A 24596-nucleotide genomic window follows, 5' to 3' on the forward strand; every position below is an offset into this window, starting at 1 on the left:
GAGTCAGAGGTCATGGGTTCAAATCCTGGCTCCACCAGTTGTCAGCTGTGTGACTTTGGGCAAGTCACTTAACTTCTCTGCGCCTCAGTGACCTCATCTGTAAAAATGGGGATTAATACTGTGAGCCCCCAGTGGGACAACTTGATCACCTTGTAACCACCCCAGCACTTAGAACAGTGCTCTGTGCATAGTAAGCACTTAATAAATGCCATCATTATTATTATTATTATTATGATATAAAATCCCCGGGGGCAGATGTGGCTCACGGAGAAACAGTGTGACTCAATGGAAAGAGCCCGGGCTTTGGAGTCAGAGGTCATGGGTTCAAATTCCAGCTCCACCAATTGTCAGCTGTGTGACTTTGGGCAAGTCACTTAACTTCTCTGCGCCTCAGTGACCTCATCTGTAAAAATGGGGATTAAGGCTGTGAGCCCCCAGTGGGACAACCTGATCGCCTTGTAACCTCCCTAGCTTTGCACGTAGTAAGCGCTTAATAAATGCCATCATCATCATGTGGAGATCAAGCCTAGACTATATTGCATTCTGGCACATAGGTGGATGGACAGAGGCGTGGGAGGAATGCGAGACCCCAGGCCCAGACCAGATTCCAGGCAGCCCCAAGGGCTCTCCCACCCATCCCTGAGGTAGGAACTCCCAACCTCCCTCGTCTCCTGCTTACCCCCCATGACACTCCTCTCCCCCAACTCACCACAATGGGGCTTCTGCAGCATGCAAGGTGGATGCCCAGCGAGTCCTGGGACGGGGCAAATGGACCAGCGGTTGCCCCCTGGCAAGCAGAGACCCTCACTCACCCCCTCAACCTCACTGGGTCTGGGAGGGAGAAGAACTGGCCCACTGAGTTGCAGAAGCCCCTTCCAGGGAGAGCAGATGGACCTGAGGAAAGCAGGCTTGAGTGAAGGAGGTAGTGGAGGGAGACAGAGCTCCTTGTGAGCAGGGGACATGGCTACCATTTCTCATCATCATCATCATCAATCGTATTTACTGAGCACTTACTATGTGCAGAGCACTGTACTAAGCGCTTGGGAAGTACAAATTGGCAACATATAGAGACAGTCCCTACCAAACAGTGGGCTCACAGTCTAAAAGGGGGAGACAGAGAACAAAACCAAACATACTAACAAAATAAAATAGACTAGATATGTACAAGTAAAATAAATAAGTGGAGTAATAAATATGTACAAACATATATACATATATACAGGTGCTGTGGGGAAGGGAAGGAGGTAAGATGGGGGATGGAGAGGGGGACGAGGGGGAGAGGAAGGAAGGGGCTCAGTCTGGGAAGGCCTCCCGGAGGAGGTGAATTCTCTTGTACTGTACTCTCCCAAGGGCTTAATACAGTGTTGATTGATTAAAGAGGGGGCGGAGATCAAGGGGAAGAGAGATGAGGGGGAGAGAGTGAAGAGGACAGAGAGAGCAAAGGGGGGAGAGAGTAGGAGGGAGAGAAAGAGTGCTAGAGGGAGTGTGAGCAAGGGAGAGGGAGAAAGGGAGAAAAAGAGACAGAGATAGAGAGAGAAAGAGAGAGACAGAGAGAGACAGAGAGAGACCTGAGGACAGTCAGGCAAGTAGCCATGTACGGGTGCAGGGAGAGAGAAGAGTTGGACAAAAGAAAAGGGAACGGTTTTTTAAAAATGGAAAAAAAACCAAAACTTTTTCCAATAGGGAGAAAGAAGCAGCTGAGCAAAGAGCAGGAATTTCCACTTGTATTTTAGTCGACAGAAAGGGTAATTTTGAGATTTCTAAAGCGTAAACACATCTTGCTGATGTTTAAGACTCCAAAGGCACAAAAAGCAACAAAAGTACTTTTACTTTCACTGAAAAGATTTTCCAAAAGTAAGGATTTAAAAGCAAGAGCTCCAAACAGTCTTAAGTATCCTTCTTCATTTGAAGGACAGTTGTTTTCTTTCAAAATTCATCACTAAAAAGGATCTTGTTTTACTCAATGGCATTTATTGAATGCTTAATCTATCAACCATATTTTTTGAGCACTTTCTGTGTAGAGAGTACTGTATTGAGTTCTTGGGAGAGTACTACACAACAGTATAACAGACACATTCCCTGCCCACAATGAGCTTACAGTCTAGAAGAGGAGAGAAACACTAATATAAATAAATGAACTTTGGATATATATGTAAGTGCTCTGGGGCTGGATGGGGGTGGTGAGTAAAGGGAGCAAGTCAGGGCAGAAGGGAGTGGGAAAAGAGGAAATGAGGGCTTAGGGAAGGACTCTTGGAAGAGATATGCTTTTAATAAGTCTTTGAAGGTGGGTATGATATGAAAAGGGAGGGTGTTCCAAGCCAGAGGCAGGACTTTGGGTAGAGATCGGCGGCAAGATAGACGAGATTGAGGTGCAGTGACTAGGTTGGCATTAGAAGAGTGAAATGTGAGGGCTGGGTTGTAGCAGTAGATGATGGTAAGGAGTGTCTGTTTGATGTGGAGGAGGGTGGGCAACCACTAAAGGTTCTTGAGAAGTGGAGAAACATGAACTGAACATTTTTATAGAAAAATGATCCAGGTAGTAGAGTGAAGTATGGACTGGAGTGGAGAGAGACAGATGGCAGGGTGGTCAGCAAGGAGGTGGGTACAATAATCAAGGTGGGATAGGATAAATGCTTAGATTAATGGGTTCTAATCATGGCTCCACCACAAGTCTGCTGTGTGACTGTGGGCAAGCGACTTCACTTCTCTGTGCCTCAGTTAACTCATCTGTAAAATGAGGATTGAGACTGTGAGCCCCAAGTGGGACAGAGACTGTGTCCAACCCGAATTCCTTGTATCCACCTCAGCTTTTAGTACAGTGCCTGGCACATAGTAAGTGCTTAACAAATACCATAAGCAGAAGTGCTGAAGGCAGCAATGGGGAGGTGGGCCCAGGAAGGAGGACCATGACTGGTGTGTTCACGGCTCCTATCCTGATTGGTATTTTTACAGAAACAGTGTGGCTTAGTGGAAAGAGCACAGGCTTGGGAATCAGAAGTTATGGGCTCTAATCCCAGCTCCGCCACTTGTCTGCTGTGTGACCTTCGGCAAGTCACTTAACTTCTCTGTGCCTCAATTCCCTCATTTGTAAAATGGGGATTAAGACTGTGAGCCCCACGGGGGACAACCTGATTACCTTGTATCTACCCCAGTTTTCAGAACAGTGCTTGGCACATAGTAAGTGCTTAACAAATACCATTATTATTATTATTATTATTAACGAGGTAGTTTGGATGGAGAAGAAAGGGCAGATTTTGGCGACGTTGTGAAGGTTGAACCAACAGGATTTAGTGATAGATGGAATGTATGGGTTCAATGAGAGAGAGAAGTCAAGGAGAGTGCCAAGGTTACGGGCTTGTGAGACGGGAAGGATGGTAGTGCTGTCTACAGTGTGTGCAGAGCACTATATTGTATTGCGTTATATTGTATTGCGTGCAATACAATAGAGGAGGCAGACATGAATCCTGCCCACAAAGAGCTTACAGGCTAGAGGGGAAGTCAGACAACAAAATAAATTATGGATGGATATGTATGTAAGTGCTGTAGGGATGGGGAAAAAAGCAAAGTATGTGAGGACCGCAGACCCGAATGCATAGATGATGAAGAGGGAAGGCCAATAGAGGAAGTGAGAGCTAGTCAGGGAAGACACCTCTTAGAAGATGATAGATTTTAGAACAGCTTTGAAGGTAGGGAGAGTGTTGGTCTGTCAGATATCAAAGGTGAGGGAGCTTCAAGGCAGAAAGGAGGATGTGGGAAAGGAGTTGTCAGTGAGAGCAGGGTCCACAGTGAAAACATTGACAAAAGAGGAGTGAAGTTTGCTCGGTTGGTTATAGTAATAATAATTATTATGGTATTTGTTAAGTGCTTACTATGCAAGACACTGTACTAAGCACTGGGGTGGATACAAGCAAATCAAGTTGGACACCACAGTCCCTGTCCCACGTGGGGCTCCCAATATCAATCCCCATTTTACGGATGAAGTAACTTAGGCATAGAGAAGTGAAGTGACTTGCCCAAAGTCACACAGCAGACACATGTGGCAGAGCCAGAATTAGAACCCAGTACCTTCTGACACCCAGGTTTGTGTTCTAAGCACAGTAAGCACAGTCCTATTTTTAAAAATAATACACAAAGGAGGATCCAGTGTAGTTTTAAATACTGAAAATAATTTAAATAACTTCTCATCAGGCCAATCTTTCCAGGGGCTCCTCATCACTCAGCAGCAGCAGAAGACCACTTCAGGGGTATCCCTGCTCTGGCATTTCCCAATAACTTCACACAATGCATCAAACTCAGTAGAGGCTCAAACACTACCATTTCTTCCCCTATGATGTCCGAATTCTGAACCTGTCAGAAAAGCAGAATACAGCAGCGACACAAGGGCAGGGGAAACTCTAAGAATTTCAGCCTGATCTTGACCTCTGCTGTAGACACCCACATTCCCTTCCTGAACTACAAATTAATAGATGCACTCCATTAAAAAAGAATGCTCCTTGCTCTGCATCTGACCGGAATAGGCAGTGTTTAGGTTTACTCAAATTCAGCTGGGATCCTTCTTCCGAAACACAGTTTAAATGCACAAACAGAGCAGCTTGCGAATTTATATAAAACCACTTTGATCCCTTTGACCCCCTAATGATACTTGGAATTTCTCTGCTCATGTTCCTCAAAGAGTTCCCAAGGTTTTTATTCTGGTGATGGTGGGGGCAGGAGGGGAAGCGGGGGCTTGAGAAGAGATGGGAAAGAAGGAGGGAGGAGATGGTGGGATGAGAAACGGGGAGAAAGAGGTAGGTATCACCTTGTTTTTAGGTGAAGGAGAACCTCTCCCGTCCAGACTTTAAGATCTTTGTGAGCAGGGAACACGTCTACCAACTCAGTTATACTATATTCTCCCAAGCACTTGATTCAGTGATCACCATCATCATCATCAATCGTATTTATTGAGCACTTACTATGTGCAGAGCACTGTACTAAGTGCTTGGGAAGTACAAAGTGGCAACACATAGAGACAGTCCCTACCCAACAGTGGGCTCACAGTCTAAAAGAAGGAGAAAGAGAACAAAACCAAACATACTAACAAAATAAAATAAATAGAATAGATATGTACAAATAAAATAAATAAATAAATAAATAGAGTAAAAAATAGAGTAAAAAATGGAGTGATCTGCATGTAGTAAGTGCTCAATAAATACCACTGACTGATTGACTGTAATGAGCATTCCGGTCCACAGCAAGAGTTGTAGCAGTTTCCCCGAGATGGAAAGATTTGTAGGGAATGCTGTCTTTGCCAAAAGGGCAGGAGACTTTAAAGTTGAAAATAGGATGCTCCTGGAGCAGTTGTTTTGAACCCCCTATGTTGGTATTCCTTGTACGGGCAAGTAGAAGAACATGTTCCAAAGAGTCCAAACAGGAGCAACCGTGCAGGCTTCGTTTTTTTCTACAGCTTCTTCAGGGAGCTGTGCCTAAACAAACATTTACGGCCAGTGATGACACCTGGAGCCAGCCTTCCCGAATAAAGGTCGGAGAATCTGGCCGTCAGGGTTACAGTGAGGCCGTTTCCTTCTATCTTTCAGGGTGAAACATCCTTTAACAATAACAAAACCTATTCCGGTTTCCCGAGGATAAATCACATTTAAATACCCAATTTAGAGCAAATTCATTGGGCTGGTTTTAGAGTTCTGGTTTCAGTACTGCAACCACAGCTTCATTCATTCTACATTTCTCTCCAGCATATTTCTTCCCCACAATAGAGTTGATAAACCATCATCCTTGCCCTCAAGGAACTTGCAATCCTTATACCTAGATGGCCCTTCAGTGTCTCACATTAAACAAAGCCCCAGAGAAAACAGTGTCAGTAAAAACAAACCAATATCTATCATTCCTTTGCAGCTGTTTACTTATTTGGTGTTACTTAAATTGTGAGTTCCTCAAACAAGGAGCATTACATACACAAGATCTACAGGTTCTTCGGGGAAATGTCAAAAGTTGCCTGGGTTACTTTAGGCAAGTCACTTAACCTTTCTGTGCCTCATTTTCCTTATCTGTAAATTAGGGATCAGATAACTGCTCCACTTACTTTTTAGATTGTGAGCTCCATGAGGGAAAATGTCTGTCTAATCTGATTACCCTGAAACTATTCCAGTGCTTAACACCTGGATAATACTTAAAAAATACCATAATTATTTAACTGGAGGCATGAGAAGCCTGAAAACTATTCCTTTAACAGAAACATGTTGTCCTCATTGTTGTTAGGTACTGATTTTTGCTTTACAACACATGCTTTCTTTTTTCCCTAGTTTTTCCTCCCTCTTCATATAGACTCTGAGCTCTCTATGGACTAGGGGTTATGTTTGCACTATCCCAGCAGTCTTGCCCAATACACTAGACCCTTAAAAATGCCAAAAGAATGATGATGATGATAATTATAATTATAATAATCCCTACTGGGCCTTGTACAAGCTTGGAAATAGGGGACAATTCCTACTAGTGCCTGAACTGGTTTGGAATGGGCTTTGGCCAGTGCTACAGACCTACTTTCCCCAACTTATTGTCAGGGAATCATTTCGTCACTATTATCGCCTGCCTTACATTCCTGTCCTATTTACCCCTTGGCCAGCTTTGGGCTTTCGTGTGGTTGGTTTATGCAACCCCATTCACTTGCTGATATCGTAAGTCCTTCTTTAAAGGCTTAGCTGAGTAGGAAATAGGAAATATAGCTACCTGTGCCTGCAGTGAGCTTTAGAGTTTTTTTGTTGTGGAAAAATAATCCTTAGGTTACAAAAAAGCAAAAAAAGGAAAAGAAAAAGCCTTGTTTAGTAAACTACCGGGAATTTATGCGCCAATTATTCTCATGTGGATTATTCCACAGAGTTCAGGGCCTCTCTGGTGGACCATATCTTCCCTTCAAAGCCCTACTGAGAGCTCACCTCCTCCAGGAGGCCTTCCCAGACTGAGCCCCCTCCTTCCTCTCTCCCTCCTCCCCCTCCCCATCCCCCCCACCTTACCTCCTTCCCCTCCCCACAGCACCTGTATATATGTATATATGTTTGTATGTATTTATTACTCTATTTATTTTACTTGTATATATTTATTCTCTTTATTTTATTTTGTCAATTTGTTTTGTTCTCTGTCTCCCCCTTCTAGACTGTGAGCCTGCTGTTAGGTCGGGACCGTCTCTATATGTTGCCATCTTGTACTTCCCAAGTGCTTAGTACAGTGCTCTGCACACAGTAAGTGCTCAATAAATACGATTGAATGAATGAATGAATGAATGCCAAGCTGGCTGGCTTGGCTGGCAAACAGCGTTGGCTGGCTTTCAGATTATCTGTTAGGGCTTGATTTCCCAGGCCAAGAGGACTCATATTTGCCCAACTCAGCTTTATGGCCTCTGACGAGTCCACTTGGCAGGACTAGCAACATCCTGCCCCTCATCTGGGTTCAATGAGGGGTGCTGCATGGAAGTTCAGGGAGGGTCAGGAGTGAGATGGGACTCAAAGATCCCTCCATCCGTGCTTATTTCAGCCCTGATGGTGCCATACTGTACGATGGAAAAGGATCACGTCACACCCGTGAATCTCTTCTTTTTGTCATGCCAATGCAACAGGAATGCCCAATGGAGAAATTAACAACCTTGACAGGCAGGACTTTTGGGAGGTATCAGAAAGCAACGGGAAAGAGTAGAGGACCCGAAGGCCCAGTTTTTTGGTGGGTCCTTGATTGCTTTCTTTCAGTGGCATCACCTGAGCACGCCATAGTTTGCATCGGCCTCCTTGCTACCCTCTTTATCTCCTGCCTCTCCCCACTCCAGTCCATACTTCACTCTGCTGCCTGGATTATTTTTCTAATAAAAAACATGTTGGTTGCCTTTCCACCTTCCAGTCAAACAAAATCATCCACCATTGGCTTTAAAGCACTGAATCACTTTGCCCACTCCCATCATACCTCACTGATTTCCTAGCCTGTTCACTTTGCTCTTCTAATGCCAACCTTCTCACTGTACCTTTTCCATCTTGCCACCAACCCCTCACCTCTGGCTTATAACACCCTCCCGTTTCATATCTGACAGACGATCACCCTTCCCTCTGTCAAAGCCTTATTTAAATCACATCTCCTAGAGGCCTTCCCCAACTGAGTCCTCATTTTTCCAACTCTCTGTTCCTTCTGTGTCACTCTTGCACTTGCATTTGTATCCTTTATTCACCCCATGGCACTTACAATGCCAATCCATAATTTATTTCAATGCCTGTCTCCCCTTCTAGACTGCAAATTCCTTGTGGATAGGGAATGTGTCTTCCAGCTCTGTTATACTGTACCCTTCCAAGCTCTGCACACGTTTATGCTCAATAAATACAATTAACTGATTGCTGCATGATAAAAATGGGATGGGTGAAAATGAAGGGAGCGGTTGTAATGGAATAATATATTAAAGTCATCATAAACTGCCATGTAAATGCCCAGTACCCATAGGAGAATGCAGGGACTTGGGAGTCAGGAGACCTGGCCTCTAGTCTTGGCTTTGATACTGGCTTGTTCTGTGATTTTGGGCAAGTCACTCTGACTCTCAGTCTCAGTTTACTCATCTGTAAAATGGAGAGAATATCTGCCTCTCCTTGTGAGTATAAGATGAGATAATTAACACAAAAGTGTCTTGGAAAAAAAAATGGAATCAAGAACACGGATAATAAGAACACTGATGATGATGATGATGATGCACATAAGACATCTATAAAGGAGATACAGAAATCTGAATGTGCATGCTAGGAAAAAAAAGTTATTGAGAAACAGTGTTCTCTAGTGGGAAAAGCACGGGCAGGGCAGTTGGATGATCTGGATTCAAATTCTGCTTTGCCAATTGCTTGCTGTGAGACCCTGGGCAAATCACTTAACTTCTCTGTACCTCATTTCACAGGGACCGTGTTCAATCTAATCAACTTGCATCCATCCCAGCACTTAGAGAACAGTGACACATAGTAACAGCTTAACAAATACTATTAAAAATGTATTATGGAGATCACAGGACACAAAATACAGGGGAGAGCTTTGATGTATGCCTATTATTGCCGTTTCAAGTTTTTAGGGTGCACGACAGAGTATCTCAACTAGCTGAAGAAGGGAAAGATGCAAGCCTCCAAGATTCTAGTCATAAACACAATGAAGCACTAAGTTTTGCCCTGCCTCTGGGGACACCAACAAAGTGTAGCCAAACTGGCAGAGAAGCAAAAGTTCCCAAGACAAGAAAGTGTTTTGCTGGATGGCAATGGGGATGCATTGCTTTATGTTTTCGAAAGTAAATCGAAAGGGGGCTTTAATGATGGTCCCATTTAGAAATCTATATAGTGGAAAGGTACGAAGGCTGAAATATTGTTTGCTTTAGAAATGAAGGCACCGTTCCAAGGGGTTGGCTCACCGTCGACTTTAAAACACTCGATGAGCTCACTCCTCTCACCTCACCTCGCCTCTTACCACAACCCAGCCCACATACTTCACTGTTCTAACACCAACCTACTCACTGTACCTTGATCTCATCTATCTCATCGCTGACCCCTTCCCCACCTCCTCCATCTAGTTGGAATTCCTTCCCCTTTCATATATTCATTCATTCAATCGTATTTATTGAGCGCTTACTGTGTGCAGAGCACTGTACTAAATGCTTGGGAAGTACAAGTCGGAAACATATAGAGACGGTCCCTACTCAACAACGGACTCACAGTCTAGAAGATAAATATATGATAGACCACCACTCTCCCCACCTTCAAAATCTTACTAAAATCACATCTCTTCCAAGAGACCTTCCCTGACTAAGCCCTCTCCCCCCCCTCCCCATCTCCTTCTCCCTTCTGCATCATCTATGCACTTGGATCTTTAGCCTTTAATGACTTGTTGTTCACCATATCCTCAGCCCTACAGCATTTACGTACATATCCATAATGAATTTTAATATCTCTCTCCCCCTCTTCCCTGTAAGTTTGTTGTGGGCTGGGATCATGACTACTGGTTCTGTTGTATTGTGCTTTCCCAAGCACTTACTATGTAGTGTGCTGTGCACAGTCAGCATTTAAATACCAATGATTGATTGGGAAAGACTTTAAAAAGTAAAGTATAAAGAAAGATGAATGGCCCCTTCATCCAAGAAATGGATTGACTGCCCCAAAGTTGCTGCCATTTCTTCAGCGACTAGGAAATGGGAATTCATCTTGATATAGTGAGAGGATATGCAACTCTTCTGGGCCAACAACTGACATGTGTTAGGAAATTGAACATAAACTTAACAATAGGGATTTAAATTTTACTGAACTTTGGTTTCATTTAAAAAAAATGAGCTAATTGGATATTCAAAAAGTGCATGAAATCTACTGCAGCACTGTTCTGGAACCACTTTCATTTGATGTTTTATTAACGTGAATTTTCTGAACTCTCCCATTAGAATGGAACTTCCCCGCAGGGCATGAGGCATTTACTGTACTCTCCCAGGCACCGGGACAGGAGTCTCCTCACAGCAGACACTCAGTTACTGCTCAACAAATCACCACTGGCCCTTATAATGTGCTTAATTATTTTTTAGAGGTGCAGAAGAAGCTCGTAGCTCCCATTGTTTCAGTCTATCAATAAATCATATTTCATGGATGTAATCGTATTTATTGAGCACTCACTGTGTGCACAGCACTGTTCACAGAGTACAGAATAACAATAAACAGATTTCCTGCCCACAACTGCCTACTGTATTATATGTGGAGCACTGTACTAAGTGCTTGGGAGAGTACAGTATAGCAGAGTTGGTAGACACATTCCCTGCCGACAATATGCTTACAGTCTAGAAGGAGAGAAAGACGTTAATGTAAAGAAATTAATAAATTAGGGATATGTATGTAAGTTGTGTGGGGCTGAGGGACGGGTGAATAAAGGGTACAAATCCAAGTTCATTCATTCATTCATTCAATCATATTTATTGAGTGCTTACTGTATGCAGAGCACTGTACTAAGCGCTTGGGAACTACAAGTTGGCAACATATAGAGACGGTCCCAAGTGCACCCTTTATTTTTTTCCTGCATATAAGGCAGGTTCTTTCAACCCATGATGGGGGTCACCATCTTCAGAAAAGAGAATGTGTTGCTCATGAAAAAGGAAAAAAAGCTGAGGAAATAGGTAAAAGACTGAGGAGACAGAGAGAAGATATTGAAGTCATTGACTACTTCAAAAAAGAGAAATTCATTACATGGGAAACCCTTGAAGATTAGAGCAAAACTTTTCTCAGATTTTAGCAAAATTTCAAGGTTTGGAGAGTTAAACCTCAAAATGATATCTCTAAGTAGAAATGAAATTACTAGAACTTGGAAGCTAATTTTGAGATGTGCCTCACAGGAAAGGTGTGTTCTAAGCAGTCCAGAAGCCGTCGGTGAAGAGCTGAAGAAACGTTGAAAACCCTTGAGACAAGGTTCTATGCTTTTTCCCCCTAAATGTGTATAGGTCCTGGCTGTGTCCAAGTGACCAAACCCCAAAGCAGTGTCATTTGATTTAAAACTCCAGTATGGCCTGGACCCCATTCTTAAATTACTTCAGGGCACTAAGCTTCATCCATCTCAAACAAAAACTTCTTAATACTGGCTTAAAGGCACTCAACCAGCTCTCCACTTCTATCTTATATTGTTCATCTCCCAAGAAAACCCAACCAGCAAGCTGTGCTTCTCTGATATTAATTTAGTTACTGTAGTTACTGACGTTTCTCTCCCCATTCAGCCCTCCCGCATGTCCTCCCTCTAGCCTGGAACTCTCTTCCCCTTAACATCTAACAGATCACCACTCTCCCCATCTTCAAAGCCCTTCTAAAATACCTCATCCCTGACTAATCTTTCATTTCCCCATTCTATTCATCCTCCTTTTTCACTTATGCACTTGGGTCTGTACCCCTTTAGCACTCTGTTACCCACCCGACTCCCAGCCCCACAGTCCTTATGTACATTCATTCATTCATTCAATCATATTTATTGAGCTCTTACTGTGTTCAGAGCACAGTACTAAGTACTTGGGAAAGAACAATACAAAGTGCACATCCTTATACTTTGCTGGCTTCCATTATTTGTAATTTATTTTAATGTCTGCCTCTCCACAACTGTCTCCTAACTATATTACATTCTCTCCCAAGTGCTTAGAAGAGTGTTCTGCATCATAGTCCAGTGAAAAGAACACAGGCCTGGGTTCTAATCCTAACTCTGCCAATTGCTTACTGTGTGACTCTGGGCAATCAATCTATCAATCGTATTTATTGAGTGCTTACTGTGTGCAGAGCACTGGACTACCTGCTTGGGAAGTACAAGTTGGCAACATATAGAGACGGTCCCTACCCAACAGTGGGCTCACAGTCTAGAAGGTGAGCTCACAGTCTAGAAGTGGCAAGTGACAAGTGGCAAGTGACAACTTCTCTGTGCCTCAGTTATCCTGTTCTCCCTTTCAGACTGTGAGTCCCATGCAGGACAGGGACTGTGGCCAACCTAATTAATTTGTATCCACCCCAGGCTTAGAACAGTGTTTGACATATAATAAGCACTTAACAAATATCATAAAAAGCACTCAGTAAATAATAACAATCAATTCACTGATCTTCATGCTGAAGCAGCATGGCTCAGTGGAAAGAGCACGGGCTTTGGAGTCAGAGGTCATGGGTTCAAATCCCGGCTCCGCCAATTGCCAGCTGTGTGACTTTGGGCAAGTCACTTCACTTCTCTGATGTTCCCTCATCTGTAAAATGGGGATTAAGACTGTGATCCCATTGTGGGACAACCTGATCACCTTGTAATCTCCCCAGTGCTTAGAACAGTGCTTTGTACATAGTAAGCGCTTAATAAATGCTATCACTATTATTATTATTATTCTAGGCCAGGCTTTCTTTGAGCTCCATTCAGCAGAAAACTCCTCTTTCTATTCCAAGGATGAACGCAAAAGTTCAAGGATACACAAGAAAAAGACTTAACACCAATGACTTCTTGCAGTCCACGAGTCAGGGCCAGGCCCGGGTGTCACTGAGAACGATTAGCAATAGCAGCCAACGGGTTTTGGTCAACGATGCCGGAAGGCGCTGGAGTCAATCAATCAATCATATTTATTGAGCGCTTACTGTGTGCAAAGCACTGTACTAAGTGCTGGAGTCCCATTTTCCTCACTGTTCCTATGCATCGCTCACTTCCTCAGCTCACTGCAGAATCATGTTAAGGTTAATTTGGAGATGCGCCTCTGAGCCGGAATGGAGCTGCTCTGTAAAATGATCCTTCCAGACATCTGGCTGACCAGCGTTTTACCTCCCCACATCCTGAGGAAATTCAAGTCATTTCTGATGTCAACAGGACCGAGGGCCTAAATTATATCACACCAGGGATTCCAAAGTGGTGGTGTCACTGGGATTAAAATCCAGGTTTCTCCTGAAAAACCACAGCGTCGCAGATCAGGAAGGACTTTAGAGAGGTCACCTGGTCCATCCTCCTTAGGGCAGGCCCTCATGTCCAACAGTCCAGGCAGATGAGAACATTCAATTTTTATAAGATAATTTTTTTCTCCTTGAAATTTAGCCCAGCCCCGTTACAGAGAGTTATCTTCAGATGATAATAATAATAATGGCATTTGTTAGGCGCTTACTATGTGCAAAGCACTGTTCAAAGTGCTGGGGGGGATACAAGGTGATCAGGTTGTCCTATGTGGGGCTCACAGTCTTAATCCCCATTTGCCAGATGAGGGAACTGAGGCACAGAGAAGTTAAGTGACTTGCCCAAAGTAACACATCTGACAAGTGGCGGAGCCAGGATTTGAACCCATGACCTCTGGCTCCCAAGCCCGTGCTCTTTCCTCTGAGCCACAAGATAGCCTGGCCTAGTGGAAAGAGCATGCGCCTGGAAGTCAGAGGACCCGAGTTTGTTCATTCATTCATTCAATCATATTTATTGAGCGCTTATTGTGTGCAGAGCAGCATTCTAATCCTGGCTCTGTCGATTGCTTGCTGTGTGACCTTGGGCAAGTCACTTAACTTCTCTGTGCCTCAGTTTCCTCAACTGTAAAATGGGGATTAAATTCTATTCTCTACTAAACTGTGAGCCCCATGGGTGACAGAGACTGTCCAATCTGATAAACGTGTATCTGCCCCAGCACTTAGAATAGTGTTTGACACATAGTAAGCACTTAACAAATAACATAAAAAATAGGAATGATCAAAGATCACAGGCATATGGCAGCATGCTGGTGAACTGACATGGTCAATAATAATAATAATGATAATAATGATGGCATTTATTAAGCGCTTTCTATGTGCAAAGCACTGTTCTAAGCACTGGGGAGGTTACAAGGTGATCAGATTGTCCCACAGGGGGCTCACAGTCAATCCCCATTTTACAGATGAGGTAACTGAGGCACAGAGAAGTGAAGTGACTCACCCAAAGTCACACAGCTGATAATTGGCGGAGACAGAATTTGAACCCATGACCTCTGACTCCAAAGCCCGGGCTCTTTTCCACTGAGCCACGCTGCTTCTCTGAGGAGACGGTACAGCAGGGAAACTCCCCCAAGCATTCTTGCTTACCCAGGAGGGGCAAAGAAGGAGGGGAAAAGGGAGCAGAAGGGGGCAACAGATGTTGGACTATCTTTACAGTGCAGGAGAGAGTAATCTTTATGTACATATCTGTAATTTATTTATTTGTATTAATATCTGTCTCCTCCTTTAGACTGTAAGCTCACTGTGAGCAAGGAATATGTCCCTTACATTGTAATCTCCCAAGCGCATAGTACAGTGCTCTGCACACAGTAAGCACTCAATAAATACGATTGACTAACTAATCTTAAAATTCCTCCTAGCCAAAATTAATTCGCACAATACAGTGATATATGTTTATATGGCACTTTTTATTTTTCCAAAGCATTTTCTTATTAATGATCTCATGTTGTCCCCATAACATCTCTATGAAATAGGGCTAGTATAATCTCTATAATCTCTCTGGGGCCCAGAGAGGTGGGTGATTTACCTAAGGTCACACAGAGGATCAGCGGCAGTACTAGAACTCCTTGACTCCCAGCTCCATGTTCTTTCCATTCATTCATTCATTCATTCAATAGCATTTATTGAGCACTTACTGTGTGCAGAGCACTGTACTAAGCGCTTGGGAAGTACAAGTTGGCTACATAGAGAGACAGTCCCTACCCAACAACGGGCTCACAGTCTAGAAGGGGGAGACACACAACAAGACAAAACATGGGGACAGGTGTCAAGTCATCAGAATAAATAGAAGTAAAGCTAGATTCATTCATTCATTCATTCAATCGTATTTATTGAGCGCTTACTGTGTGCAGAGCACTGGACTAAGACCTTGGGAAGTACAAGTTGGCAACATATAGAGACGGTCCCTACCCAACAATGGGCTCACGGTCTAGAAGGGGGAGACAGACAATGAAACAAAACATGGGGACAGGTGTCAAGTCATCAGAGTAAATAGAAGTAAAGCTAGATGCACATCACTGACGAAATAAATAGAACTGTAAATATGTACAAGTAAAATAGAGTAATAAATCTGTACAAACATACATGCACCGAGGCTCAGTGGAAATCAATCAATCAATCGTATCCATTGAGCACTTACTTTGTGCAGAGCACTGCACTAAGCGCTGGATCCCAGTGCCTCAGTTGGAAACTTATGAACAATGAAAGGATACAACTCTGCCCACTGGTGCCATCCCCCAGGCTAGACCCAAAACAATCACTAAAGGCAGTGCTAGAGAGAAGACTGGATGGGGCAAAGGACTGACCTTTTTCTCTTCTCCCCACCTCAAGGTGTCCAACTGTTATTTCAGCACTTCCATACCATTTAAACACTTAAATGATCATAACCTCCTTTAGCACTTGTGTGCATATCTTTACAACCTAGTACTTCCTCCTATTTGTAATTTATCTTAGTGTCGGTCTTCATCTAAGAAACGGGGTCAAGTCTACTAATTCTACTGTACTCTACTAAGCATTTAGTATGGTGTGCTGCACACAGCGGATGAGGAAACAGAGGTAGAGAGAAGCCGGACAGTAGCGGCGCTTAGACTCAAATCCAAGGTCCTCTGGCTTCCAGACAGGCATGCATCCCACCGCACCAAGTTGCTCCCTCTGCTATTGACTGAAGCACTGATGGGGCATGCTGTCCTTCCAGTCCGAGAATTAAGCAAGTTTCTACACCACAAAGAGCCAAATTCCCATTAGCAGAGTTCCCGGAAAAGGGACCGCTCTGATCATCAACAGTGCAGGCCTGGCCAAAGACTGCAGGACGGCGGCCAGCTGTTTATCCTCAACAAGGATATAAAGAGACATAATGGGTGTAAGATACCCTAAGAGAAATTTGGGTAAGATGTGAGGAAGTCTTGAGTTTAGCAGTAAATTGAGTTTGGCTGAAAGGATCGTGAGATTGGTTTACAAGAGGAAGTTGTGAAATCCCCTTCCCAGAGACTTTTAGGAGTAACGGAAAGAACTGTCTGCATGGATGGTTTAAAAGGTGGGGGGACTGCACAAGATGGGGGTCTCTCCGGTTTAGTGAGTCTACGAAATCCATAATTCACTACTGCAACTTATTTCAAGTGAATCCTCCAAACCAGAGCAGCAGAACAGATGGATGTAAATTCATCCATTCATTCAATCATAAATATTACTAGCACTGTACTTACTAAGCACTTGGGAAAGTACAATACGGTAATAAAGAGTGACAATCCCTGCCCACAAGGAGCTCAGGGTCTAGAGCAGGGAGACAGACATCAGTACAAATAAACAGACATCAGTATAAGTAAATACTGCTCACTTCTGCAGTCTACAGAGAACTTGTCAACCTTTACAGAATCTCATGAAAATCTTTAAGAAAAAACCCCCCACAAAGACTTAAAAAACCAAAAAGAATGAAAAAAGGGAAAAAACTTCAAAAAGATGCTAATCAAAATGGTTTTCAATGGGGAGACTGTACTCTAGACTGTACGTTCCTTGTGGGCAGGGAACATGTCTACCGACTCTGCTATACCATACTCTCCCAAGTACCTAGTACAGTGCTCTCCAGAAAATAAGCACTCAATAAATATGATTAATTTATTTTGGAGGAAAGGTCAAAAAAGAAGAGGAGAAAGAAAGATGGAAGACAAGGAAGAAGGGGAAGGCAACTAGAGAAGCAGTGTGGCTCAGGGGAAAGAGTACGGGCTTGGGAGTCGGAGGTCATGGGTTCTAATCCTGACTCCGCCACTTGTCTGCTGTGTGACTTTGGGCACATCACTTAACTTCTCTGTGCCTCAGTTAGTTCAACTGGAAAATGGGGATTAGGGCTGTGAGTTGTCTGTGCCTCAGTTACCTCAACTGGAAAATAGGGATTAAGGCTGTGAGCCCCACGTGGGACAACCTAATCACATTGTATCCCCCCAAGCGCTTAGAACAGTGCTTCGCACATAGTAAGCAGTTAACAAATACCATTATTATTATTAAGGCCAATGGGGTGGCAATTAATTGGGATGGAGGGCAAGGGATGTGGAAGGAGATTGTAGAATTTGTTAAAATTATCTAAAATATGTGCTCAGATTTCTTTTAGGTCCTTCCATGGACACATTTGCAAGAAGGAACTCCAAGAACAAATTCTATTCACCTGGATAAATTATATTTCTCCATGAGAAAGTGGAGACACCAAAGTGGGAGAAGTAGCTGTGGCCCTGAGCAGCCTGGGCATTGAGAGTTCCAGGATTATCAGGGCATTTCAGCTTCCCAAAGCATTGTTTACAAACAAAGTTTCAAGCTCTTTTGCTAAGTACCCACGGAGACAAATCTATCACACACTGGCAAAGGAAAGAAAAACTGAGAGATGGTGAGTCTGTTCAAAAACTGCAGCTGCAAGCAGCTATTTTATTTAGTCTGATTGTCCCTAAGAAAAACATACATAGATTTGATTAAATACATATCAAAATACGGAGGAAAAACCCTCTTGAAGCAATTACGACGCTCCTCTGGCCATCTGGGGGAAGAGTTTAAGGATATCACCATCTCCTCCCCACTTCCTCACATCCAACACACAAAGAGAACAGATGTAGTCAAGTGAGGCAGACCGTGATTCTAAACACAGCCTGGAGGCAGTGTTTCCTACCCTACGCTTTTTTAGTTTTAAGTTATATTTAGTAAGCGCTTATGTACCAAGCATTGTGCTAAGCACTGGGATAGATGCAAGATCATGAGATCGGACACAGCCCCTGACCCACAAAAGACTTATAATTTATTAGGTGCGGTGAGCAGAAAGTATATTCCCATTTTAAGGAGAAAGAAATGAGCATGGAGAGATTAAGTGATTTTTTTCCAGATCACACAACAGGCTAGTGACGGAGCTGGGTCCTGATTCCCGGTTCCATACTCTTTCCACTTGGCTGCACTGCCTCTCTAGGACCCAAGATACTGGCCTGCCTCTTCTTTTTCCAAATCAATCCAGTGTATTCTGGTTCTTTTGCCCAGACTGTTGGACAGACAAGTTTATTCATTCATTCATTCAGTAGTATTTATTGAGCGCTTACTGTGTGCAGAGCACTGTACTAAGCACTTGGGAAGTCCAAGTTGGCAACATATAGAGACGGCCCCTACCCAACAGTGGGCTCACAGTCTAGAAGGGGGAGACAGACAACAAAACAAAACATATTAACAAAATAAAACATACTCCGGATCAGGTCACGGCCCCTCTGGTTGAATCCCATTTGCCGCTTCTATGGGACGCTCCCAGGGGCACAAGACATTAACTCCACAACTCCCAGCCGGAATCCACTTCTCTGGGAGTGGGAGATGGCTTAGTGGAAAGAGCACGGGGTTGGGAGTTGGAGAACTCGGGTTCTAATCCCACCTCCAACACTTCACTTCTCTGTGCCTCAGTTACCTCATCTGTAAAACGGAGATTAAGACTGCAAGCCCCATGTGGGACAATATGATTACCGTGTATCTACCCCAGTGCACAGAACAGTGCTTGGCACGTAAGTGCTTAACAATACCATAAGAATAATAATATAGGAGCAAAAAGCCTGACACGTATATCAGCCCCGAGAGCATCAGCTCTAGACACACTGCCTAGGTGATTTGTTCTTATCATTGCCACTCTGCCCCTTTTTGAAAGGGAAAGAAAGTTTATATTTATGTCTGTCTCCCCTTCTAGACTGTAAGCTCGTTACGGGCAAAGTGTCTTTTATTGTACTCTCCCCAGTGCTTAGTACAGAGCATCTGCACATAGTAAGGGATTGATAAGTACAATTGAATTGAACAAATGAAGTTTCTGCCAACGTACTTTACTGCACAGGAAAGATCAGTCCCTCAGGAAAAATTAACCTCAATTGTGGTGAAGCAATTTTCTAATGAGGCCTTGTTCAAAGCTCTAGCTAAACTCCTTCCATGCACTGGTCTCAGTTTACCAAAGAGCAAGAGGATAGTGGAGAGGGGAGAAGACCAGAGAGAGAAGGAGACAGAGATTTGAGCCCTCCTAGGGTTCTGGGACTTTTTGTCAAAGAATGTGGATATTTGGAGCATGTGGGACCCAGTCAATCAATGGTACTTATCAAGCCCTTCTGAATGAATCCAAAATACACATACTCTGAGCCAGGGAATCAGGGTATCTTCCAATCCTGTCTAGGGAACCCTCCTTTGTGCTGATTCTTGCACCATAGGGAAATCCTCAAATTCAAGATAGAAAACAGTTTCTCCCTCAGGCTTCAAAGAAGAGGCCTCAATCGATTGGGCAATAGTATCTTTCGAGCATTACTGTATGCTGAGCACTGTACTAAGCACTTGGGAGAATAATGATGGAATTAGCAGACATGATCCCTGCCCTCAAGGATCTTACAAGGTAGCTGGAGAGACATACACTACCAAATAAATTACACAGAGGAGGAAGAAGGAGAATAAGATGTGCACATGAATTAGCACTTAAGTGGTGGAAAAGTGCTGAGAAGGAAGGAAAAGGAGATGTGTTCATGAATTAGTACTTACGTGGTGGAAAAGTGCTGAAGAGGCAGGAGGGGATATGAAAGGAAAGGAGAGTAGGTGATCAGATGAGGTGTCCTGGAGAAGAGAGGCTAAAATCCTCCCTTTCCTCTCCATCCAAACTACTACTAGAGAAGCAGCGTGGCTCAGTCGAAAGAGCCTGGGCTTGGGAGCCAGAGGTCATGGGTTCTAATCCCGCCTCCTCCACTTATCAGCTGTGTGACTTTGGGCAAGTCACTTCACTTCTCTGGGCCTCAGTTACCTCATCTGTAAAATGGGGATTAAGACTGTAAGCCCCTCATTGGACAACCTGATCACCTTATATCCCTCCCCGCCCCGAGAGCTTAGAACAGTGCTGTGCACATAGTAAGCACTTAACAGTGCCGTCATTATTATTATTACTACTATGCTGATTCAAGCACTTATCCTCTCCTGTCGACTATTCCATGTTGACCTCCCTGCCTCCTGTCTCTCCCCACTCTAGTCCGTATTTCACTCTTTTGTACGAGTCATTTTTCTTAAAAAAGTTAAGTACATGTCTTCCCACTCCACAAGAATCTCCAGTGATAGCTCATCCATCTGTATATCAAACAGAAACTCCTTACCGTTGGCTTTAAAGCATTCATTCAACTTGTCCCCTCCTATCTTACCTCTCTCATCTCCTATTACAGTCTAGCCTACACACTTCATTCCTCCAGCACCGCCTTACTGCGCCCTGATCTCATCTATCTCACCACAGACCCCTTTTCCACAACCTCCCTTTGGCCTGGAGCTCCCGTCCCTTCCATATAAACCAGACCAACACTCTGCCCACTTTCAAAGCCTTATTAAGGTCACATTTCCTCCCAGAGGCCTTCCCCAATTAAGTCCTAATTTCCCCAGCTCCCTGTCCCTTCTACATTGTCAATGCACTAGGATCTGTGAGTTTATAGACATTTGATATCTACCACACCCTCAGCTCCACAGCACTAATGTGCCTATCTATAAATTATATATTAGAAATTATTTGTATTAATGTCCGCCTCTCCATCTAGATTGTAAGCTCCTTGTGGGCAGGTATCGTGTCTACCATCTCTACTGTACTGTATTCCCCCAAGTGCTTAGTACAGTGCTCTGCACACAGTAAGCACTCATTAAATAACTTTGATGATGATGAAGATGATGATACGAGTTTCAGAAGGGTTTTGAAAATGGGGTCTGTCAAATGTTTGGAGGGAGGATGGGGAGGGAATGGGTAAGAGTTTGTGGTGGGAGAGACAAGAAAAGGGTACAGTGATCAAGGCAGGCTTAAAGGAACAAAGAGCAAGAGCTGGGGTGTAGTGGGAGAAGAAAGTGGCAAAATAGTGGGGAGAGGACTAACTGAGGGATTTAAAGCCAGTTGTCAGGCCAAGCCAATTTTCTGCTGGATGCAAAGAGAAATAGGTAATGATTGGCATTTTCTGGCAGCAGCATGAATTATGGGTTGGGAAGAGTTTAGAGGCAGGGAGATCAGTGATGGAATCAGTGGTATTTATTGAGCACTTACTATGTGCAGAGCACTGTACTAAGTGCTTGGGAGAGTACAATACAACAGAATTAGAAGTCACGCTTCCTGTCCAAAATGAGCTTGCAGTCTAGGAGGGGAGATGGACATTAATAGGAATGAGTAATTTATTATCTAGAAAGGAGCCAGGCTCCAGGGGGACCAGGATAATGCCACTGCCATGGGCTTCCGAGGAAGGGAAAATATCATTTTTGTCAAATGTAACGGGAATGTTAGGTCAATGAGAGGATTTGGGAGGGGAGATAAAGAGGTTCAGTTTTGGACTTATTGAGCTAGAGGGGTCTGCTGGACATCCATAGTGACCCCGTTGTTGTGTAGGAACCGTCTCTATATGTTGCCAACTTGTACTTTCCAAGCGCTTAGTACAGTGCTCTGCACACAGTAAGCACTCAATAAATGTGATTGATTGAATAAATGAATGAGTCCATAGAGAAGCAGTGTGGCACAGTGGAAAGAGCACGGGCTTTGGAGTCAGAGGTCATGGGTTCAAATCCAGACTTTGCCAACTGTCAGCTGTGTGACTCTGGGCAAGTCACTTAATGTCTCTGCGCCTCAGTTACCTCATCTGTAAAATGGGGATTAAGACTGTGAGCCCCCAGTGGGACCTCCGCAGCGCTTAGAACAGTGCTTTGCACATAGTAAGTGCTTAAAAAATGCCATTATTATTATCCATATAACAGTCTTGGAGGCAGGGCGAAATGTGCAATCTGCAGAGAGAAGGTAGGATTAGGGAGGTAGATTTGGCAGTCATCAGCCACAGCAAGGATGAGCTAGCCCAAGCTGTGAGTATAAAGTGAGAGGAAAATGGGAAACAGAACAGAGCCTTGAGAAACTCATTTAGTAGGTGAGAAGCTGAGAAAGAGTTGATGTAAATAACTTAGGACTGGTCAGAGAGGTAAAAGAAGAACCAGGAGAGAGCTATGTCAGTAAAACCAAGGATAAATTATATGTCCAGGAGAAGGGAGTTGTCCACAATGTCAGCAGAGCAGTGCTCTGCATAGTGTAGGAGCTCAATAAATACTATTGACTGATTGAAAGCAGCTGAATGGTCAAGGAGATATTGGAAAAGTAGAGAATTATATCTGGCAAGAAAGATGGGGCTCTAAAATCCAGGGGCCTTGGGGCACCTGGGATGATTGAATGGACTCAGTCATTTCATTCATTCATTCAAATGTATTTACTGAGTGCTTACTGTGGGCAGAGCATTCATTCATTCATTCAATCATATTTATTGAGCGCTTACTGTGTGCAGAGCACTGTATTAAGCACTTGGAAAGTACAATTCGGCAACACACAATCTCTACCCAATAACAGGCTCACAGTCTAGAAACGGGGAGACAGCCAACAAAACAAAACAAGTAGACAGGCATCAATAGTGTAGACAGGCATCAATAGCATATCCCTGTTCTGGAAGAATGAAGAAATCTGGGAACCAGGCATAAATCCAGATCACAGATTCTTTTTCCATTGCCACCACAGTCCCTATATTTATTGGGCAGCTTGGTTCAACAAGGAAATGATGGTTTTGAGAGAAGCCTTTTCTCTCAACTCTGGCTTGGCTGAAATCCTGGGATTCTCCTCTGAGAGAACTTCCCCAACTAAGTCCCTATTTTTCTTCTCCCTGCATCAACCCTTGCAGTTGGATTTGCACTCTTTACTCACCCCTCCCTGAGCCTCACAGCACTTATATACTTATCGGTATTTTTTTTATATGTCTCCCTCTCTGGACTGTAAGGTCGCTGTGGTCAAGGAACATGTGAGTCAGTTCTATTTAACTCTCCCAAGCATTTAAGTACAGTGCTCTGCACACAGCAGGCATTCAATAAATACCAATGATTGATTGATTCTCTTTTCCCTTCTGTCTCCCTGCCGCCTTACAAGGTGTCTGGCAATGCTCCAGGGGCCCTAATTTGGATTCCTGACATGAACAGCAGGATATGCCATTTACACAAGACCATACTCAGTGGAGGAATTGTTCCTTCCCACCTTCAAGTGCTCCTCAAAGGAGACTTCTTGGGATCTAGGCCTCCAGTCTAATCTCTATTTTAAGGATGAGCAAATCAAGTCAAAGAAGATAAAAGGCTTGAGGGCAGCTCCAGGGGGAGGGTTAGATCCAAGGTGAGAATTGTTACTTCATGAAGCCCAGGTGTGAGCTAAATCACACTCTTCGGCAAACACTTCATTCCCTGGAATTGCAAAATGGGGTTATGTCCCCACCATCTCTACTCCACCACCTACTCCAAACCCGGGCCCCACTGGCCACACAGGGCTACGGTTTGATGTGGAGGAAGCATTTGGTGGGTTAGATTCCAGTGTATGGCACTCCAATTCCATCCAAGTGTGTTCTTGAATAAGTGAACCCCTATGGACGGGAAAGGGCAAGACAAAACCCTCTAAAAAATCTTCCGCAAGTGAGAGGTTTCAAGAGTACTTGGGCAGGGATATGAGATTAGACTAAACACAAACAAAGAATTTGTACTCTTCCAAGTGTGAGCCATTGAAATGAGACTATTCTTTACAAGGGAGACAGAGCTCAGCCATGTTCACCTCTGCACTGTGTGATAGAGAGGGTAGGTCTGCTGGGAGGTCCTTAACTCTGTTCTGGGGCCAGGAAAAAATACAAAGCGTCTGAAAAAGGGCAGGGGGGGGGGGGTCCCCGCTCTTCGATCCAGGTGGGAGAAACACAAAAGGGAACCCAGTCATCCCTGGACACCATCCCCTTTCTTCCCTCCGACACAGTTTGAGGGCTGTGGGAGTGTCACGGAGCCGAGGCTTGGGTTTTTTTCCATGGGTAGTAGTGTGTCACACATTCGGAGTCACCCCCGTGCTGCTGAGACTCTAACTTCCAGCAACCTATGGGGCAGTTACTCAAAGAAGCAGTGTGGCCTAGTTGACAGAGCAGGGAGACAGAGGACACGGGTGCTAATCCCAGCTCTAAACGCCAGCTGTGTGAACGTCGGCAAGTCACTTAACTTCTCTGTGCTTTAGTTTCCTTAAACAGTAATATGGGGATTAAATACCTTTTCTCCCTCCTACTTAGACTGCGAGTCCCATGTGGGAAAGAAGACTGT

General features: G+C 44.0%; 1 protein-coding gene across 2 annotated transcripts in view; it reads right to left on the minus strand.

The window, feature by feature from the left end:
• Positions 1-24596, minus strand: part of RAI14 (retinoic acid induced 14) — a 178149-nt gene that overhangs the window by 58233 nt on the left and 95320 nt on the right. The window lies entirely within an intron of this gene.

The sequence above is a fragment of the Tachyglossus aculeatus genome, chromosome 3 (genome assembly GCF_015852505.1).
Source record: "Tachyglossus aculeatus isolate mTacAcu1 chromosome 3, mTacAcu1.pri, whole genome shotgun sequence".
In the NCBI taxonomy this organism is placed as follows: Eukaryota; Metazoa; Chordata; class Mammalia; order Monotremata; family Tachyglossidae; genus Tachyglossus; species Tachyglossus aculeatus.